Source organism: Pelodiscus sinensis, chromosome 5 (assembly GCF_049634645.1).
Source record: "Pelodiscus sinensis isolate JC-2024 chromosome 5, ASM4963464v1, whole genome shotgun sequence".
NCBI lineage: Eukaryota > Metazoa > Chordata > Testudines > Trionychidae > Pelodiscus > Pelodiscus sinensis.
In genome coordinates, this window is record NC_134715.1 from 108,379,840 (window position 1) to 108,397,356 (window position 17,517).

A 17,517-nucleotide genomic window follows, 5' to 3' on the forward strand; every position below is an offset into this window, starting at 1 on the left:
CAAGCGGCTCTGCCAAGCCTGTTCAGCTGCCGCCGCCTGAGCAGACATGAGGATTCCCTAGGCCGACACGCCGGGGGGGAGGAGGGCCAAGAAGCACATGCGCTGGCGTCCCAGGAAGAGGGTGCCAGCTTTAAAAAAGAGGGCGCCTGCCCTCAAAGGAGGAGGATGGTAGGAGTCGGGTCGGTGGACAGAACCCGTGAGGCAGACCCACCTGGACCGGGCAACGGAGAAGCCACGGGACCCCAAGACGCTGAGGCCAGAGAGGTGCCAGGTGACTGGGGGAGAAAGCTGACCAGAGCGGCCAGGACAGGGGACGGTGCGAGGGAAGGAAGGAGCCCAGGACGGGGTCAAGGATGACCCGAGTGTTGGTGAGTTGCGGCATCGGGCCCCCCCCCCCCCCCCCCACCAATCAGGGCATCAGTTACGCCTGCTCTTAGGGTCCTGGGCTGGTACTGGAGAGAGGGAGGCTCCAGGTCCCCCTTCCCTCCTGGCAGTCACAAGGACTTATTGAGCAACCTACAAGTGGGCCGAGAACTAACAGACACTGAGACAACCAGTGGGGGTTGCAACGATAGAAAAAGGGGGTCAACCCCCCAAAAAGGGGGGGCTAACCCCGGACAGGGGTGAACCCCTTAACAAGGTCATGGTAGGTAAACCAGAAATGTGGGACTGGTTAACCAAAACTGATGTGTTGGATTTTAGGCCTAATTGGTAAACAAAATAATGAGGGAATGGGTTATTCCACCCAGCGTTCCATTTTGGGATCCTTAACAAAAGAGATTTTGGGACATAAATTGACTACGAAAGTGAACTTCGCCATTGTAGCTGCCACCCCACTATTTCTTGGGACCCTGGGCCTTTGTCATCCTGGACCTGTGGGACATCTTAACCAGACTGAGCCAGAGAGAGGGACACACATGACATCACCACCTCTGACTGAATGCCAAACACCACCTGGGATGTGAGACTTTATTCCCAACTCTTTACCTCCAAATGTATCTTATTCCTCCCTACCTTGTTGCTCCCTCTCTCCCCGGCCAATCCCCCCATTGCTCCTTTTTCCTTCTGTCTCCTAAGAGTCTGGCTTAGCTGGCCAAGACTGCATAGTTTGCAACACTGCCCTAGACAGCAATGCCCTAGACAGCATGATTCTGGAACAAATTTGCCAGGTCCTGAACTGACCGATCAGCCTGTGCGCTGTGCCTCTGTTTTTCCAGCAGTGAGCTTGCAATGACAGAGACAGAAGCTGAATTTTCTTCTACCTTTGCTGTTCTAGTCTCTTCTTTTGTGTGTGTGTGTTTGTCTTGTTTTGTCTTCTAGGAAATGGTTTTGGACTTTAACAACAGCAGCAGCAACAGCTGCAACCTATTTTCAGTTTATTTATTTTCTTTAACACGGAAAGGACAGTTATTGCCATCTTTGTTACCATCTAAGTGACTGTAAAACAAGGTGAATTTTCCATCTAAAGACTCTATGACTAAAGACAAAGGGAACAAGGGATATTGTTAAAATGATTACTCAACACTTTGCACATCAAATGCTTTCCCATCTTTCCCCATATCTTTAATAAAAAGCTTAAAAGGATTTGTAATTATGTGTTTGTGATGGTACTGAGCAGGCTGAGGTTTCTGAATCTGTTGTTTAACACTGTTTAATGTGGGACAGTGACTGGGCTACATTAATGCTTTTGTACATATATATTCCATCTAAATTAATGCAATAGCCCCCACATACAATCAGGACCATATGTTTCAGGTGTCCTCCAGCTATGTTTGTGAGATATGGCAGAACTGTATGTACAAAAGGCTGTGGGAGTGACTTCAAGTACTGTATTATGCCGCATTTCCTGTCACAGTGCAGGCCATCTTGAGTTTGTGAAGAACAAGTCATACCAAACTAATCTGATAGCTTTCTTTGATAAGATAACGAGCCTTGTGGATAAGGGAGAAGCGGTGGATGTCATATACCTAGACTTTAGTAAGGCATTTGATACGGTCTCGCATGATATTCTTATTGATAAACTAGGCAAATATAACTTAGATAGGGCCACGATAAGGTGGGTGCATAATTGGCTGGATAACCGTAGTCAGAGAGTTGTTGTTAACTGTTCTAAATCCTGCTGGAAAGGGATAACAAGTGGAGTTCCTCAAGGGTCTGTTTTGGGACCCGTACTGTTCAATATCTTCATCAATGATGTAGATATTGGGATAGAGAGTACACTTATTAAGTTTGCAGATGATACCAAACTGGGTGGGGTTGCGACTTCTTTGGAGGATAGAGACATAATTCAAAATGACCTTTAGCAAGTTAGAGAAATGGTCAGAGGTAAACAGGATGAGGTTTAATAAAGAGAAATGCAAAGTGCTCCACTTAGGAAGGAACAATCAGTTCCATACATACAAGATGGGAAGTGACTGTCTAGGAAGGAGCATGGCGGAAAGAGATCTAGGGGTCATAGTGGACCACAAGTTGAATATGAGTCAACAGTGTGATGCTGTTGCAAAAAAAGCAAATATGATTCTAGGTTGTATCAACAGGTGTGTTGTAAGCAAAACTCGTGAAGTCATTCTGTCGCTCTACTCTGCACTAGTTAGGCCTCAGCTGGAGTACTGTGTCCAGTTCTGGGCGCCACATTTCAAGAAAGATGAGGAGAAATTGGAAAGGGTACAGAGAAGAGCGACAAGAATGATTAAAGGTTTAGAGAACATGACCTATGAAGCCAAGCTTCATGAACTGGGCTTGTTTAGTTTGGAAAAAAGAAGATAAAGGGGGGACATGATAGCGGTTTTCAAATATCTAAAAGGGTGTCACAAGGAGGAAGGAGAAAATTTGTTCCTCTTGGTTTCTGAGGACAGGACAAGGAGTAATGGGCTTAAAGTGCAGCAGGGGAGGTTTAGATTGGACATGAGGAAAAAATTCGTAACTGTCAGGGTGGTCAAATATTGGAATAAATTGCCAAGGGAGGTGGTGGAATCTCCCTCTCTGGAGATATTTAAGAACAGGTTGGATAGACATCTGTCAGGGATGGTGTAGACGGAGCTTGGTCCTGCCTTGAGGGCGGGGGGCTGGACTCGATGACCTCTTGAGGTCCCTTCCAGTCCTATTATTCTATGATTCTATGAGTGTCCCCATAGAGTCAGCCCTGTTTCAGTTCCCCATACCCATGCTATAAACAAGTCCAAGAAGGCCAACCTTCAGGTATTAAGGAGCTTTCCCCCTGGACAGGCCGCTGATGGGGAGACAAAGGGGCAAATCCCCTAGGGCCTGGCAATTCTAGGGATCCTGGGGCGCTGGCTGAACCACTGCCACAGCAGCAGCAACAGCAGCCAGAGTTCTGGGCCCCTTCAGTTCACTGCCAGAGCATGGCGCTGTGCATTCTGCGGTGCCATGTATTCTGTGGGGCTCTGAGGGCTAGTAGGGGGTTGGCGCTGTGGTCCTGGTAGTGCAGTGGGCTGGCTGCCCTGGCCCTAACCCTTCTGCCTGAGGCCCCGCTCCTTCTGGGATGCGGAGCCAGCTCTCCCCCTCCCCCCTCCACACACACACCTTGCCCCAGGGCCCATGGTGGCTGTCGGCCCCACTGGACCTGGATTAAAGAATTCTGAGGCCTTGGGAACTTTAGAAATTGTCCTCCGCTCCAGCATTTTATAAACTCAACAGCAAAGTTCCCTTATTCTATACATACCCCAGTCCACACAGAGCTCAGAATGCCCCTCCTAGCCCACACTCAGATCCCTGAATAACCTTTTTTCTCACCCCATATGATGGAATTGCAGTCAAGCCAAACTTGAGTGAGTAGTGTTGTGACTCATTGCCCAGGGATGTATCACTGCTCTGATATATTTTTACTGCCCCTATTCATTGGGGGCACTCCCCTGAGATGGGGACCTGATGTAAGTGCACTAAGTGCATTTTGGTTAACACAGGACTGCTTCAGCTCAGGTCTCTTCCCAAATTTCTTGCCACTACCTAGGTAGAATCCTTCTCTGGATTCAGGAACCCATAGAGAACTGCTAACTCCAGCTCCTTCCCAGGGCAGTATGTAGTTCCAGCAGGTTGGATTACCTGTTACCAAATGGGGAGTTCCCTTTGCTGAGGCCAGACCCTCCCGGATGCCTGCTTTCTGCAGCCTACCCTTCACAAATTTCTTGGAGCACCTCCTAAGCTCCCTGCTGAGGTGAGTTCTCTGGAGAGCTTCCTGTCTCCAGGTGTACAGGTGTACATCCTGTAGGCTCCCTACTTTGGTAAGCTCACCAATCACTTTCCTAGGAGTTCTGCTTCTCAGAAGCTTCTTGTCTCCTTGGGAGTACCTTCCTTAACTATGTCCTAACTCCTTGGGAGTACCCTTCTTTTTTTCGGGGCGGAGGGGGTGCAGATACTTTGTTTATGCTAACTAATCATTCAGTTGGGGTATACAACGGCCATTAGCTGGGCCTTCAGAAAGTATTAGTAGGCAGACTGGGCTCTGTTTCTCATGTCCACTAAGAATGTGGCTAGAAAAAGTGGATAGAATTTTGCTCTAAATGCAGCAACTTGGTGTATAATTTCTTCATCATTTTAAGAATTCGCCTGATAGCTGAACTCTCACCTGATTGGTGCAGGAGCAGGTGGATATCTCCTGTTCTAAGGGTGTCTGCATCACACTGTTAGCTCAAAATAAGATCTGCAATTTGAGCTCTACAAATTGTGTAGTTAATTTTGAAATAGCTTATTTTGAAATTTGGCACTGTCTACACAGATCTTATTTAAAAACAAATCGCTATTCTGAAATGTCCCTTACTCCTTGTTTACAGGAACATCGGAATAAGGAGCCCATTATATTTCAAAACAACGGGTATGCTCAAAATACGTAGAATAGCTATTTTGGGATACCTCCAGTATCCCAAAGTAGCACAGCAGTGTAGACATAGCCTAATAGAGGGTTAGTTTTAGGGTCATAATGCCTGGCTTGCGTTCTTTGTAGTTTAGCCATGTACAGAGTTAAATTTCTTCTGTGGCTGATAGACACTCATGTGGCTGAGGAAGACCAGTCTCAAATACTACAACAATGAATGGTCAGGCAGTTGCTGGATGTCATTCACAGATCCAGATCTCTCTGTATGCCTGCAATGTCCTCATTATTATTTACCATTCTATCAACTGTTGTCATTCCCAAATGCAATCAGCATTGATTTTATATTTACTTCTAGATCATTGAGAAAAATGTTGAACGGCAGCAGACATAGTACGGATCCCTGTGGAACCCCACCAGAAGCACCCTCATCCCATGATGATTTCCCATCCACTACTCTTTTTTGAGATCAGTTAGCTAATTGTTAAAATGTGCATTCTTTATATTATATAGTACTAACTTTTACATGAGAATGTCATGCTCTAAGACAAATGCCTTACAGAAGCCTATTACATCTGCAAAGTTACCTTTATCAAGAAAACTTGAAATCTCATTTAAAAAAAATTGTATCAGTGTTGTTTGATAAGATTATTTTCCATCCTTTGATTCTTTAATTATTGAATCCCATATCAGCATTTCCATAACTCTTCCCAGGCTATTTCCATATTTTTCCATGGCTAATGTCAGGTTTATAGCCTATAATTTTGCAGATGATCATGCTTGCCCTTTTTAATATTGATACAATATTAGAACTCTTCCAATCTTCTGGAATTTCCTTTATATTTCATGATATATATGAAAAATTAACATTGGCTGGCCAACAATTTCTTCGGCCAATTTTTTAGGACTCTTGAGCAATGTTCCCTCTAATCTTTTCCATCTATGTGCAGAATAAATGTGATGTGCACTGAGGCATGTGTGAATGTGCACCACCAGTAGAAACAAAACCTAGCTGTGGGTGCCCTGCTAATCAGCTGGGCAGCATTTGAATCTCTCCTGAGTGGCTACAGGAGAACACTGCTCTTGAATATAAAATTATCACAACGTTCTGATTTAAAAATATATGTCCCTAATAGGTGTTGTTTAGTATTATTTTTTAAATACTAATGCACTAGAAATTACTTCAGCATCATCATGGATATCATCCTTCTTTCCAAAATCCCAAGAGCCTTAAAAAGGGGGAAATGATGAATGCTTTATTCTGCATGTCATTATTGAATACAGCATGTTTGTAGCTGTGTTGGTCCCAGGATATTACAGACTCAAGGTGGGTGACGTAATATCTTTTATTGAACCAACCTCTGTTGCAGAGAGACATGCTATTTTCTTACACAGAGTGGAAGGAGAGCTCTGTGTAAGCTTTTGTCTCTCACCAACAGAAGTTGATCCCATAAAAAATATTACGTCACCCACATTGTCTGTCTGTTATTAAATACTGTGACTTGTCAACATGTTATCTGTGTCAGTTCTTTCTATAATCAAGACACATTAGTCAAATGCACAGTGTTCAATGACTCAGTTTCACACCTCTGTCTGTTTTGAGTGGGGATCTAACATTAGTGTAGTAAGCTAAAACAGAACACTTTTATATCATGTATCATGTGTCTCAGAATTGGGAGAAAGAAAATCCCTAGTTACATGACCTGGATTTTTACAACTTCAGGCCTCCTAATCCTTTTCTACAGCTCCCAAGAGAAAGGTGGTGAGGTCAGAGAGTCTGAAACTTCCTCCCTCTACGGGGAAGAGATGAGGAGCTGTGCAGAGAGCATTAGAAAAGTGAGATCCCTGTTCATAGTTAGCTGACTTCAATGTGTTTTTCTCTCTCCATTGATTACAATAGGAGGTTGCATAATAGCTATTATGATTTGACTACTTTACCTGAAGCAACACATTTTCGGGTAAAAGATGGATCAAATTCCAAGAGTTGTGTAGTCTTGATAACTCACTTATCTGTGTTTTGTGATAGCCGTGGAGGTCTCCATTAGCTGAAATGACAAGAAAAACAATGCCTTTGCAGTTTTCGTTATTTTATGTATGAAATGAAAGAAATAGCATGCAACAGAAAAAGGATCTCTAAAAGTAAACATCAGGAAATAGAATAATATGCCTATGTACTTCAAACAACCTGAGTTAATGTTCTATGTCTATTTTCTTTTTAAGTGGGTAATTATTTTCTGCTTTTCTGTATAATCATTATTATCTTAGTATAATATATGACAGCTGTACTTGAAAATTGACAACAAAACAGATGTAGAGTGAAAATAATAAGGAGTTGCTATTGGGATTTAAAGGAACAGAGAAGGCAATGGTTTAAACAACGTTTCTATGTTAGAAGAAGTAGAAATGAGGAGATTATTATGTATTGCTTAGATGTGCAATATTTTTCATGACCATTCAAAGTGACCCTCATCTTTCAATGTAATTCCATTCTAATAATTCCTATGATATGTTTCTCAGTCTGAGGAACAGCATGCAGGACTAGATTGATCTTTGGTCTGACCCAGTATGGCTATTCTTACATGTTTTCAAGCATTCTTGGGAGATAGGCAAGATACATTTTAAAATACATGCCTCTCTTGTTAACATATCACATCCAATATTAAGAATTCAACAGAGGCACAAAGGCTAAAATCTTTCATTGAGATATAAAACTAGAACAAATGACAATGAAACAAGAACTATATTGATTGTTTATTAAGTGCATGAAAACAGGGATATACTTTTTATTTTCCCCTTAAAAGGGTTTGATGACTAGAACTTTACAAACAGATTTCAACTTTTGCAATGTATTTAATCCTTGAAATTATTATGTAAATAATTCTTGCTCTATAGGTCATCTGTATGTAGCTAGTTGTGTGTGTTCCATAGGTGAGAAATAAGCCATTTAGACTAGATACATAGGTCAGATAGCATGGATCTGACTGGAGGAATAGAAAGGATCCACAAAGGGATTTAGGCATTATGAGGAGGAACTGGGAGACCACCAGTTCAAAACTGCCCTCTGCCTGATGAGCAGAAGGGAATTGAACAGGAGATTTGCCATATTTCACGTGAGTGCCCTAATTGCTGGTTTATGGGATATGCTGATGTTAGGATTGCCCAGTTGAAACAGTTCTTGGCGGCTCCAGTTGGCACCACCGACTGGACTGTTAAAAGTCTGGTCAGTGGCATTGTGGAAGTCTGGGGATAAGGCAGGTCTGCATGTCTCCTGGAAGTGTCTTCCAGGTCCTGTGGCCCCTAGACATGAGAGGGCTCCATGCATTGTCCGCCCCAAGTGCCAGCTCTGTGCTTCGATTAGCTGGGAACCATGATCAATGGGAACTGCAGAGGTAGTACCTGCGGGCACAAAGGCAGCACATAGACCATCCCTGTGCCTCGGAGCCAGAGACCTTGTGGCAGCTTCCTAGGACCGCAATAAACACTATAGGATCCTGAATCCCTCCCACACCCCAACCCACTGCCCCAGCCCAGAGTTCCCTCCCACACAACCTGAGCCTGCATCTCACATCCTCCCACACACCCCATTCATCCACCCCAGAGTTGAGCCTTATCCCCAGCTGCACTCTGACAGAACCCTCACTTCCCCCATACCCCAATCCTCTGCTCCAACCCAGTGAGAGTGAAGGTGAGAAAGGGAAGGGATAGGGCCTCAGAGAAGGGGCAGGACATGGGCAGTCCCTCAGGAAAGGGGGGGGGGAGAGGTGTTTGGTTTTGTGCAATTGGAAAGTTGGCAATCCTAGGTGATTGTTCCTCAATCTCTTCTACTGAAGTTGTGCCACTTTAATGAAATAGGATTTGAGCCAGAGAAAGAATCAGAGTTATTCTGTGATCCAGTGGTTAGGGCACTCATCTGAAAGATGGCAGAACCCTGTTGAAACCCCTTATCCTTACCACTTCTCAGAGAGGACTCAAACCTCTGGGACAAAAGTAATAAAGAAGGCCTTTCTCCTCCTCCCACCTCCTGTTTTGTGTTAAATTAGCCTCTGCACATGTCAACTGCATTGGGCCCCACGTATGAGTTAGGTGGAAGAAAATCTCTCTTCCTGTTTGTGAATCACACTGCAGCTTGGGGAGCAGATAGGCATCTGGACGCCTACAGCGAAGCAGCATTACTCATGCTCACTGGCAGGAATATAGGTACTGAGAGAACTTTCTCTGCAAAAATTTAGGGGCTTCAGATTCTTACAGGGTAGGCAGCAGGTGTGTGTGTGTGGGGGGGTTGTGGATCAGAGTCAACTTAAAAAAATGGGATGTAGGCACCTACATTTGGGGGTTAGGATCTAGGTCAGAAGTGTTAGAATCACATGTGCAATGTAAATGTTTGCAATTTCAGATTCTCAATCCAGTTTATATTCTGCCGTTTTTATGACTGTTTTGACCAGGAATCATATTTGTTAAGATGAAATCCACCTGTGTGCAGAAAGCCAAGAGCAGGGCTCTGCCTTAGTAACACCCAAATTTGATGGCTGTAGTGAGGAGTAAGCCTTGAATTGACCTTTACCATATGGGTGAATATAACTCAGAAAGCAATAAAAATATTAAATAATAATTGCACAAGAAAACTATATGATCTATGGTTTCCAAACAGCTCTTTGCTCTCTTGAGCTATATTATGCAAGCTCAACCCTTTGGCTATCATAAGTATGTCCCATCTAAATTATCTATAATATTTGTAAGGCACCCTTCTTCCTGCTATCTAGGCACCAGACTTTCTAAGATGCCTAATCTTATAACATTTAAAATGTGATGTTTTCCAAAATCCATGCTTTGTAAAAACATGCTTTTGTTAATGACAATGATCTTAATTGGATCAGATCACCAACAAGAAAATAAAACCACTACAAAATAAACAAGATATCCGTGTGGACAGGCCTCACTTAAAATTTCCACTTTGGCACACAATCATTCTTGACTTCAGTCTCCAGTGTGGCTCCATTTGCCATTGCTTCCATTTGGCAAGACTTTGGAATGCTACAGCAGAGAATGTTTCAGACCTTCAACATGTAGTAATCCCACAACACAGTCCCCACAGTTCTTATAGCTCCAGATATGGCATGCTACCAAGAGGAGGTATTGTTAGTTGAAAAATATGCCCAGTGATAAGTCACTTCTAGGGCTGCCAGATGGTTGAACCAAAAATACCAAACACCCTCCCCCCCTCCGTCCCCCCACACACAAAACACCGGGGAAAAAGTCTGTTGAGGGAAAAAAAAGGGGGGGGGGACCAAAGTTGTTGACCAAAAAAAGAACCTCAAGATTTATTAAGCAAATAAATAAATAAATAATAAAACAGAATTGAAATAGCATGGCCCCTTTTAGAGTGAGTGCAGAGTTAGAATAAGGATAGGAATAGGGGAGGGGTTGTGTACTAACACCCAGGAAAGGCATTGCTTTCCCTTGGTCTTTAGGCTTTTTGCCAGTGGCCATTGTGTGTTCTTGTTCAAGTCAGAACTTAGCTTCCCTACGGAACCAGGAAAGCATAGGTTCCGGGGGCGGGGAACTGGGGGTGTCGGGGCCCGGGGTGGGAAGGCCAGGGGCTGGGCCTGGGGGCTAGGGTTGCCAGGTGTCTGGTATTTTTGCCTCCTCGCCAGGAAAAAATCAGAAAATACAGGACATTTTAGGTGTCTGGTATTTTCTGAATTTTTTTACCAGACAGGAGGAGAAAATACCGGACTGTCTGGGTCAACTGCCGGACACCTGGCAACCCTAGTCATTTCAGCTTTAGTGCAAAGGCATTTCAGATGTATAACAAACATTTTACATTTGTTTCAGCCATCACGACTTTTGAGGCCTGTTAAATAGTCATACATTTTATGGCCTGAAACAACTATTCTGAGAATCTAGCCTGAAAAACACAGTACATATGAGGTCATAGAATGTCACACAATAATTTCTTCTTCAAACACATGATCTCTAGAATATGTCTTTTAGAAATATTTGATTTAAAGACTTCAAGTGATGGAGAATCCACCATGTCATAGGTAAGCTGTTCCAATGGTAAAATAAAACACTACAGTGCATACACTATTTCTCCCCAGGGAAAAAAATGAGAAAAAAAGCATGGACTACACAAGACAGATGTTAGTTGTGTTTCTTAATGCACTCAGGTATTAATAGTGATGAGTACAATACAAGAACCAATATACAGCCAGAAATTATTTCCACTGCCAAAAGTTTGTATCTTATTTCTAATAAATATATAGACAAGTCTAATTTCTTTCTTTTTCTGAAACAACATACATATCTACCTGACTGATTTCATATATTTCAAAGGGGATCTTCCATTGCCCATATGTTCAAACATAGCTCGGTGGAAATTCAAACATTGCATCCAATAATGTAAATGTTCTGAATATATTTTCCATTTTCACCCAATTCCCCTTATTTTCCTAAAGATTGCATTTAAAGCATTTCGGCTAGCTGAACTTAATCACTGCTGCACATCAATCACAATTTTAAGGTCCACTGTGCAAAGCAAGCAGAATTCATCTGTATATTGTGAAGGTCAACCCTTAGTTTTGTAGTAAAAAAGACATAGTATGCGCATCAAAAGTACAGATATGGAAATGATTAAAAGGGAGAATTTGGCTCTTTACACATTCTGAGGGGCCAGTTAATCCATTTCAAGGATGGTTTAGCCATCTATCAGCTCCTGCTGGGATCTCCTCACACTGGAACACATACAAAAAGCCTTATACCCTTTCTAATTGGCTAATGCAAGGGAAACATTGATGGAGGAAGGACAAAGATAAAACACAGCATCACCTGGAAAGTAGGGTGAAGAAAAGTGCGAGGAAGTGGAGAGGACAGTGAAGCTGAAAAAGTTTTTCCACCTGTTAGCCACTTGCAACTTACTTCAAACTGTTCCTACCTAGAAGCTGTTCAACATGTTTACAAAGCAGAGGATGAAATTAACTCCTGTGAATCAAAGAAGCACAAGGTGTATGTATCACTTAAGTGCCTCTTAAGCCTTCAGTATAGAAGTAGAAGGAAGATTTAAAATCTTAGGCCTGGTTTATACTACAAAGTTCAATGTAATCTGCCTTGCATCAACCTAGTTGTGCATGTGTCTACACTTATACAGACAGCATGGAGAAAGAAAGAGTGTACAAGAGAAAGGTACAAGAAAAGGAGGGAGAGATGCACCAGGCCATGGGCCTTCTCAAATACAGATGCTGAAGACATTTGTCCGCCTCTAAATTCAACAGTCATGGGCTTGCCTCCTTTTTTAAGTCCATGGTGACCTCCATTATAAATCTCTTCCTACTCTCCTTCTGACTCTAGCATTCCATGTGGCCTCAGGGCTCGCACACCTCTACTTCACACCAGGGAAAGACACGGACAACCAAAGCATACACTGATCTATGAGAGCCAAGATTGCTGTATATGTAGCTGCAATGGACATCTGTGTTACATCGTCACATTTATTTATTAAGGTTGCTAAAAAAAATTAAGTTAAAATATGTTTACTTCCAACTATTTGTTTTAAGACACATCCATAAGGCAATAAAAATAACTTGTATTGAAAGTAATTAATATTTATTAATTTCTATCACATGATGTGTAATGCCTGTTGAGGGGGAAGGCTGTGGTCTTGTACTTTAACAACTCATAGGATAAGTGCCAACCAGTGCAATTGTCATAAATATACAGCAACCACACCAACATTAATAGATGCATCAGCAGGATTGCACAGATGTACAGCAAGCACCACACAGTTTCTAAGTGTCACCCCTGATTGGACACAGCACATTGGTGATGCTCACTAAAATGCTTTTCAAAACCTTCCTTAGCTGGCTCATGCATTAAGCCTTTGTGTATAGCTGATCACCCTCATGTACAGCTGTTCAAATTCAGCAGTCACACCCCTCCTCCATTCCTGAAGCAAGTTTTCCCTGTTTGCCTCACAAATATTGGGCAGGACACAACAGACAGCTATAGTCATTGGAATATTTTTTGCACTGAGATCCAATCTGGTTAATAAAAAATTCCAAGAGCCTTTAAATCTACAAAAAATATATTCAGTTGTCATTCTGCACCTGCTGAGCCTGTAGTTGAATCTTCCTTGGTGCCATCAAGGTAGCTGGTGTATAGCTTCATGAACCTGGGAGTAAGGAGTAGGCTGGATCCTGCAGGATCACTATTTGTATTTCATCATCATCATTATCGATGGTAACCTACCAGTCAGGAAAGAAACTCCCTGCTTGTGGTTTTCTGAACAGCCCTGGCTTCTTAAATACCTGAGTGTCATGCATTTTTCTTGCCCATATTGCACTGATATTAGTGAAGCATCCCCCATGACTACAAATGTTTGCATGAATATGGAAAAGTAGTTCTTTTGTTTGCCGTCCTCTGTGGCAAGGTGGTCTGGAGTTAAAATAGAAATATACATGTCATTTATTGCTCTGCCATAATTCAGGAACCCTATTGCTGTAAGTCAACCCATTATGTTCTACACATTGCTGAGCATCCCAGTCCTGCATAGCAGAAGATTATTAATGGGCCTGCACACTCGCATGACAGTGGACTTTCCAGTTTCAATATGACTTCCCACTGACTGATAGCAATCTGCTGTTGCAAGTTTCCACCATGAGTGGAAACTCTCAATATGAGTGCAGTGCTCATTTTAATGTCCTTATGTTTGATGGCTGGGCAAACTTTGCACACAGAGTCAAGAGTGTGACTTTGCACATTCAAAAGTTCTCCAGCCACAGCTTTTTATCTCAAACCTGCATTATAATGTGATCCCACCAGTCAATGTTTGTGTCTTGGGCCCAGAAGCAGTGCTATGCTATGCTTGCAATACTTGTGACAATAGTGCACAGGAAATAGGAAGGAAGATCATTGTAGATGGGATTAAGCTACAGAACGTAGAAAAGTTCACATATTTGGGGAGTAACATGACGTATCATCAAGACTGTAAGAAGGAGATAGCGACTAGAATAGCAAAAGCAAGAGTGAGTTTGAAGGCAACGGATAAGATCTGGAAAAGCAAAGCGATTAGCTTAGGAACGATGCTAAGCATCTTGAAAACGTGTATTCTGCACCATGTTGTATGGATGTGAGACATAGGTGATAAGGAAAGATTCAAAGAGAAGGCTATTGGCATTTGAGAGGAGTTGTTATAGAAAGATCCCGAGAATAGGATGGATACAGAAGGTATAACAAGGAATTATATAGGAAGATACAGCCGAAAAAGAACCTACTGCAGAAGGGTATACTGTTCAGCGGAAGCTACAGCTATTCGCGCATATCTGCAGAATGAATGATAAGCGAAAAGTCAACATCTTGGTATTCGGCATAATGGATGAGGAGAGGCAGGTAGATGATATAGTAGATTGGTGTGGAGCTAGACTACAGAAACTAAGCCACTCTCCGCACTGGACAGAGAAAGATGGAAGGAAATAGTGAGGGAGGCATTCGACATCAACAGGCATTGAGCCCGTGGTTGTTGATTATGATAATGATGAGCAATCGCCATGCTTCTGCCAGAGATGGTGGGCAGAGACAAGTCCCTCATGGCCAGTCCTGGGGAGTATGTGCAAAGCTGATGCATGAAGCTACATATGCATGCTCACAAGTGATACTCCAAGTGTGGTAGCTGAATGCCAACATATTTTGTCTTGGCAAAACTTTGTGGTATAGACATAGGCTTAGCTAATTTTTATCCTTGTGCTATCTACAGCCCATCATATAGAGCGTGTTCCATTCTGTTTCCTGAGGAAATCTGATACTATTTTATTTGCAGTGTTGTTGTAGCCTTCTTGGTCCCAGAATATAAGCAGGGTAAATGAGGTAATATCTTTTATTGGACCAACTTCTGTTGGTGGAAGGTAGACATTTTCAGCCTACACAGAGTTCTTTTTCAAGTCTGGGGAAGGAAGCAGGATATCTGAGCTAAATACAAATGAGGACAGATTGGAAAACAGAAGAGGTAATGCTCATTGGAGCAGTCACTTGAAAGGAAGTGGGAAACTGTATTTTTTATTGTGATAAAGTACCCAACATAACTTTTTTATTGCGGCTGTACCATCATTAACTGTGACTTTGTCAGACATCATAAGCTAAGCAAGGTGTTGGGCAGGTTAATACTTGGATGTGTATGTGCCATCTTCCACTGGGCTCCAGAGTTGCTCATGCCACTGCTCCACCCAAGGCCTCAGCCAGCCTATCCGCTCCCTTCTCCCCAATGTCCCACCCCTGCATCTTCCTGCCCCTGCTCTATCCCAGGCCCTGCTCCCACCCCAAGCCCACTCCAAACCCCCAACTCCCACCCCACCTCTTCCTGAACTGTTCTGCCCCTTCCCCCAAGCACACCCCTTCCCTGATACTCTCCCTTCCTCCCAGCATCTGCTGCATGCCACAAAACAGCTGATTGTGGCAGGCAAGAGGAACTGAGAGGGATGGGGAGAAGTTGAGAACCAGGGCTGCAGGCGGGCTGGGCTGCTGAGGGGGAGAGTGGAAGGCAAGATGGCTGCTGAGTCCCAGAGTTGGCCCCTATGGAAGATTACCAGGAAAACCCTACTGGTGAGACACAGAATGGATATCTTGAACACTTGTGGTCATTTAAGAACCTATAGCATTTTTCAAAAGAATAGAGTGACATTTTTATTACTATCTCACTCAAATTCTATTGGGCCTCCCTAAATCCCTCAGGATGGGTGGCTAGAATATTCATTCTTTTGGACATAAACTCTTGTGTTGCTGTGTACTGTTAAACAGTTGTTGTACCTCACCGCAAAGGTGGCCACATCTCTCTCTTGTCATACTTCAGTTAGTAAAACCTGTTAAATGTTTTCACGCTATCTATGTAGTAAGATTTCAGAATTGTCACTTCAGGTACGTCTAGACTACAGAGTTTTGTCGACAGAAGTTTTGTCGACAGATACTGTCAACAAAGCTTCTGTCAACAAAGAGCATCTACACTACATTCAGTTCTGTCGACAAAGCAAGCTGCTTTGTCGACATGGCAGTGTAGACGCAAGGACAGTTTACATTCAATAACGCCTTCTGTCGACAGAACTCTGTTGACAGAAGGCGTTATGCCTCGTAAAATGAGGTTTACCAGCGTCGACAAAACTGCTGAGTTCTGTCGACGTTATGTCGACAGAACTCAGCGGTAGTGTAGACGCAGGTATAGTTTTCTCGACAAAAGTCCACTTTTGTCGACAAAACTCTGTAGTCTAGACACACCCTTCATCTGTGGGTCACTGAGAGATCTAGCATGTCTGTTGAGTTAGTGGGAAGCAATGGAAACAGCTACAAGAATGATTGGAAGCTCTTTTTATTTAGAATATCACCAGGTTCAGTCATCACTGGCATTTGTGGTGTGTTATCTCCCTGTTTTTCTCAGCCATTTTTTGCTTTTTACACATTATGAATTGCACTCATATGACAGCATAGACTTTCACCTGATATAAATGAAAGATCATTATCATTACTATTAGTTAATTTGCTCCTGGTCAACAATTCCTGCCAGGCATGTATTTATTTATTTCTTTTAAAGCAGCCTTCAAGAAAGAAGATGGTGCAATGCATCAAGGTCTGAATGTGAGGTTTGTGTTCCTAAATCAGATCATAAGAGAAAATGTGACACGGTCTGGGAAATCAGCCCAATAACTATTTAATTACTAATGGACATTTAAACTTGGTTGAGCTCCAGTTGAATTCATCCTCTACCCTCTCACTTCTCCCTCATTTTTTGTAATCCTGGAAACTAGTATCAACAGGTCCCAGCATACTAATATACCCCATGGTGTGTTCACAGACCAGGCTTTAACTGGTGCATGACTGAATGTTTCAGTTCTGGCTGTGTGTTCTGATATTAACTGTGTTTGTCATGCTACATAAGGGCTATGATCAGCAGCTGGCCTCAGGCAAAGGAAAGTAATCAGTCTTTTGGAGAACTTTTCTAGTGGCTGCCAAGAATTTTCTGCATGAGGAAGCCTATTAACAAGCATCATGTGAGAGAATGTTTACCGAAAGTCAGAAAATGCTGACCTAGAACAAGGAAAATGTCCCCTCTAAATAGTTTCACGGTTGATTAATTCTATGATATTTCATTGATGGGATTTATAGATAAGGTTTACTAACTAACTACACAAACATGTTCTAAAAACTTGGTAACATGAACGATAGCTAAGATTCATACAGAAATGCTCTAACAGACCCTACACTTCAAGGGGCAAAAGGAATGTTCTTTGTGTATAATATTTATGAAAAGCAAAATCCCATCGCTCAAAAGGTGTATCTGACCCACTGTGCTACTCCATTTTTATCTAAATCTCCTGCTTAGTGAACATGGTGATTGCTTTATGGAAACCCTGTTCAGAAATTAACTCAGAGTTCTGGCATAAAACCTAATAAATATACAAGTCATGTAAAGAAAACAAAACAAACCAATTAGAAATGTCTTATATGCAACAATGAATGATCCAAAAGAAAAGAGCCTTTTTCTTATTTGTCAAACCACTTTCCTGTAGGTTAGCCAGAGTGGTGAATGATTGGTAACAGTGATAATTAAATGACCAGAGTGCCATACCTATGTACTTGTGTAATAGAAGATTATAGGCTTAACTGCAAGCAATTAATCTGTTACAGGGCAGACTGTTGACACTTGGAGGCAATGG

General features: G+C 42.5%; 1 long non-coding RNA gene across 4 annotated transcripts in view; it reads right to left on the reverse strand.

The window, feature by feature from the left end:
* Nucleotides 1-17,517, reverse strand: part of LOC112546628 (uncharacterized) — a 120,815-nt gene that overhangs the window by 65,445 nt on the left and 37,853 nt on the right. For all 4 annotated transcript variants that reach the window (XR_012904367.1, XR_012904366.1, XR_012904368.1 and 1 more), the window contains exon 2: nucleotides 6,767-6,873. This is a non-coding gene — a long non-coding RNA (uncharacterized LOC112546628). The remainder of the gene's footprint in view (nucleotides 1-6,766; nucleotides 6,874-17,517) is intronic.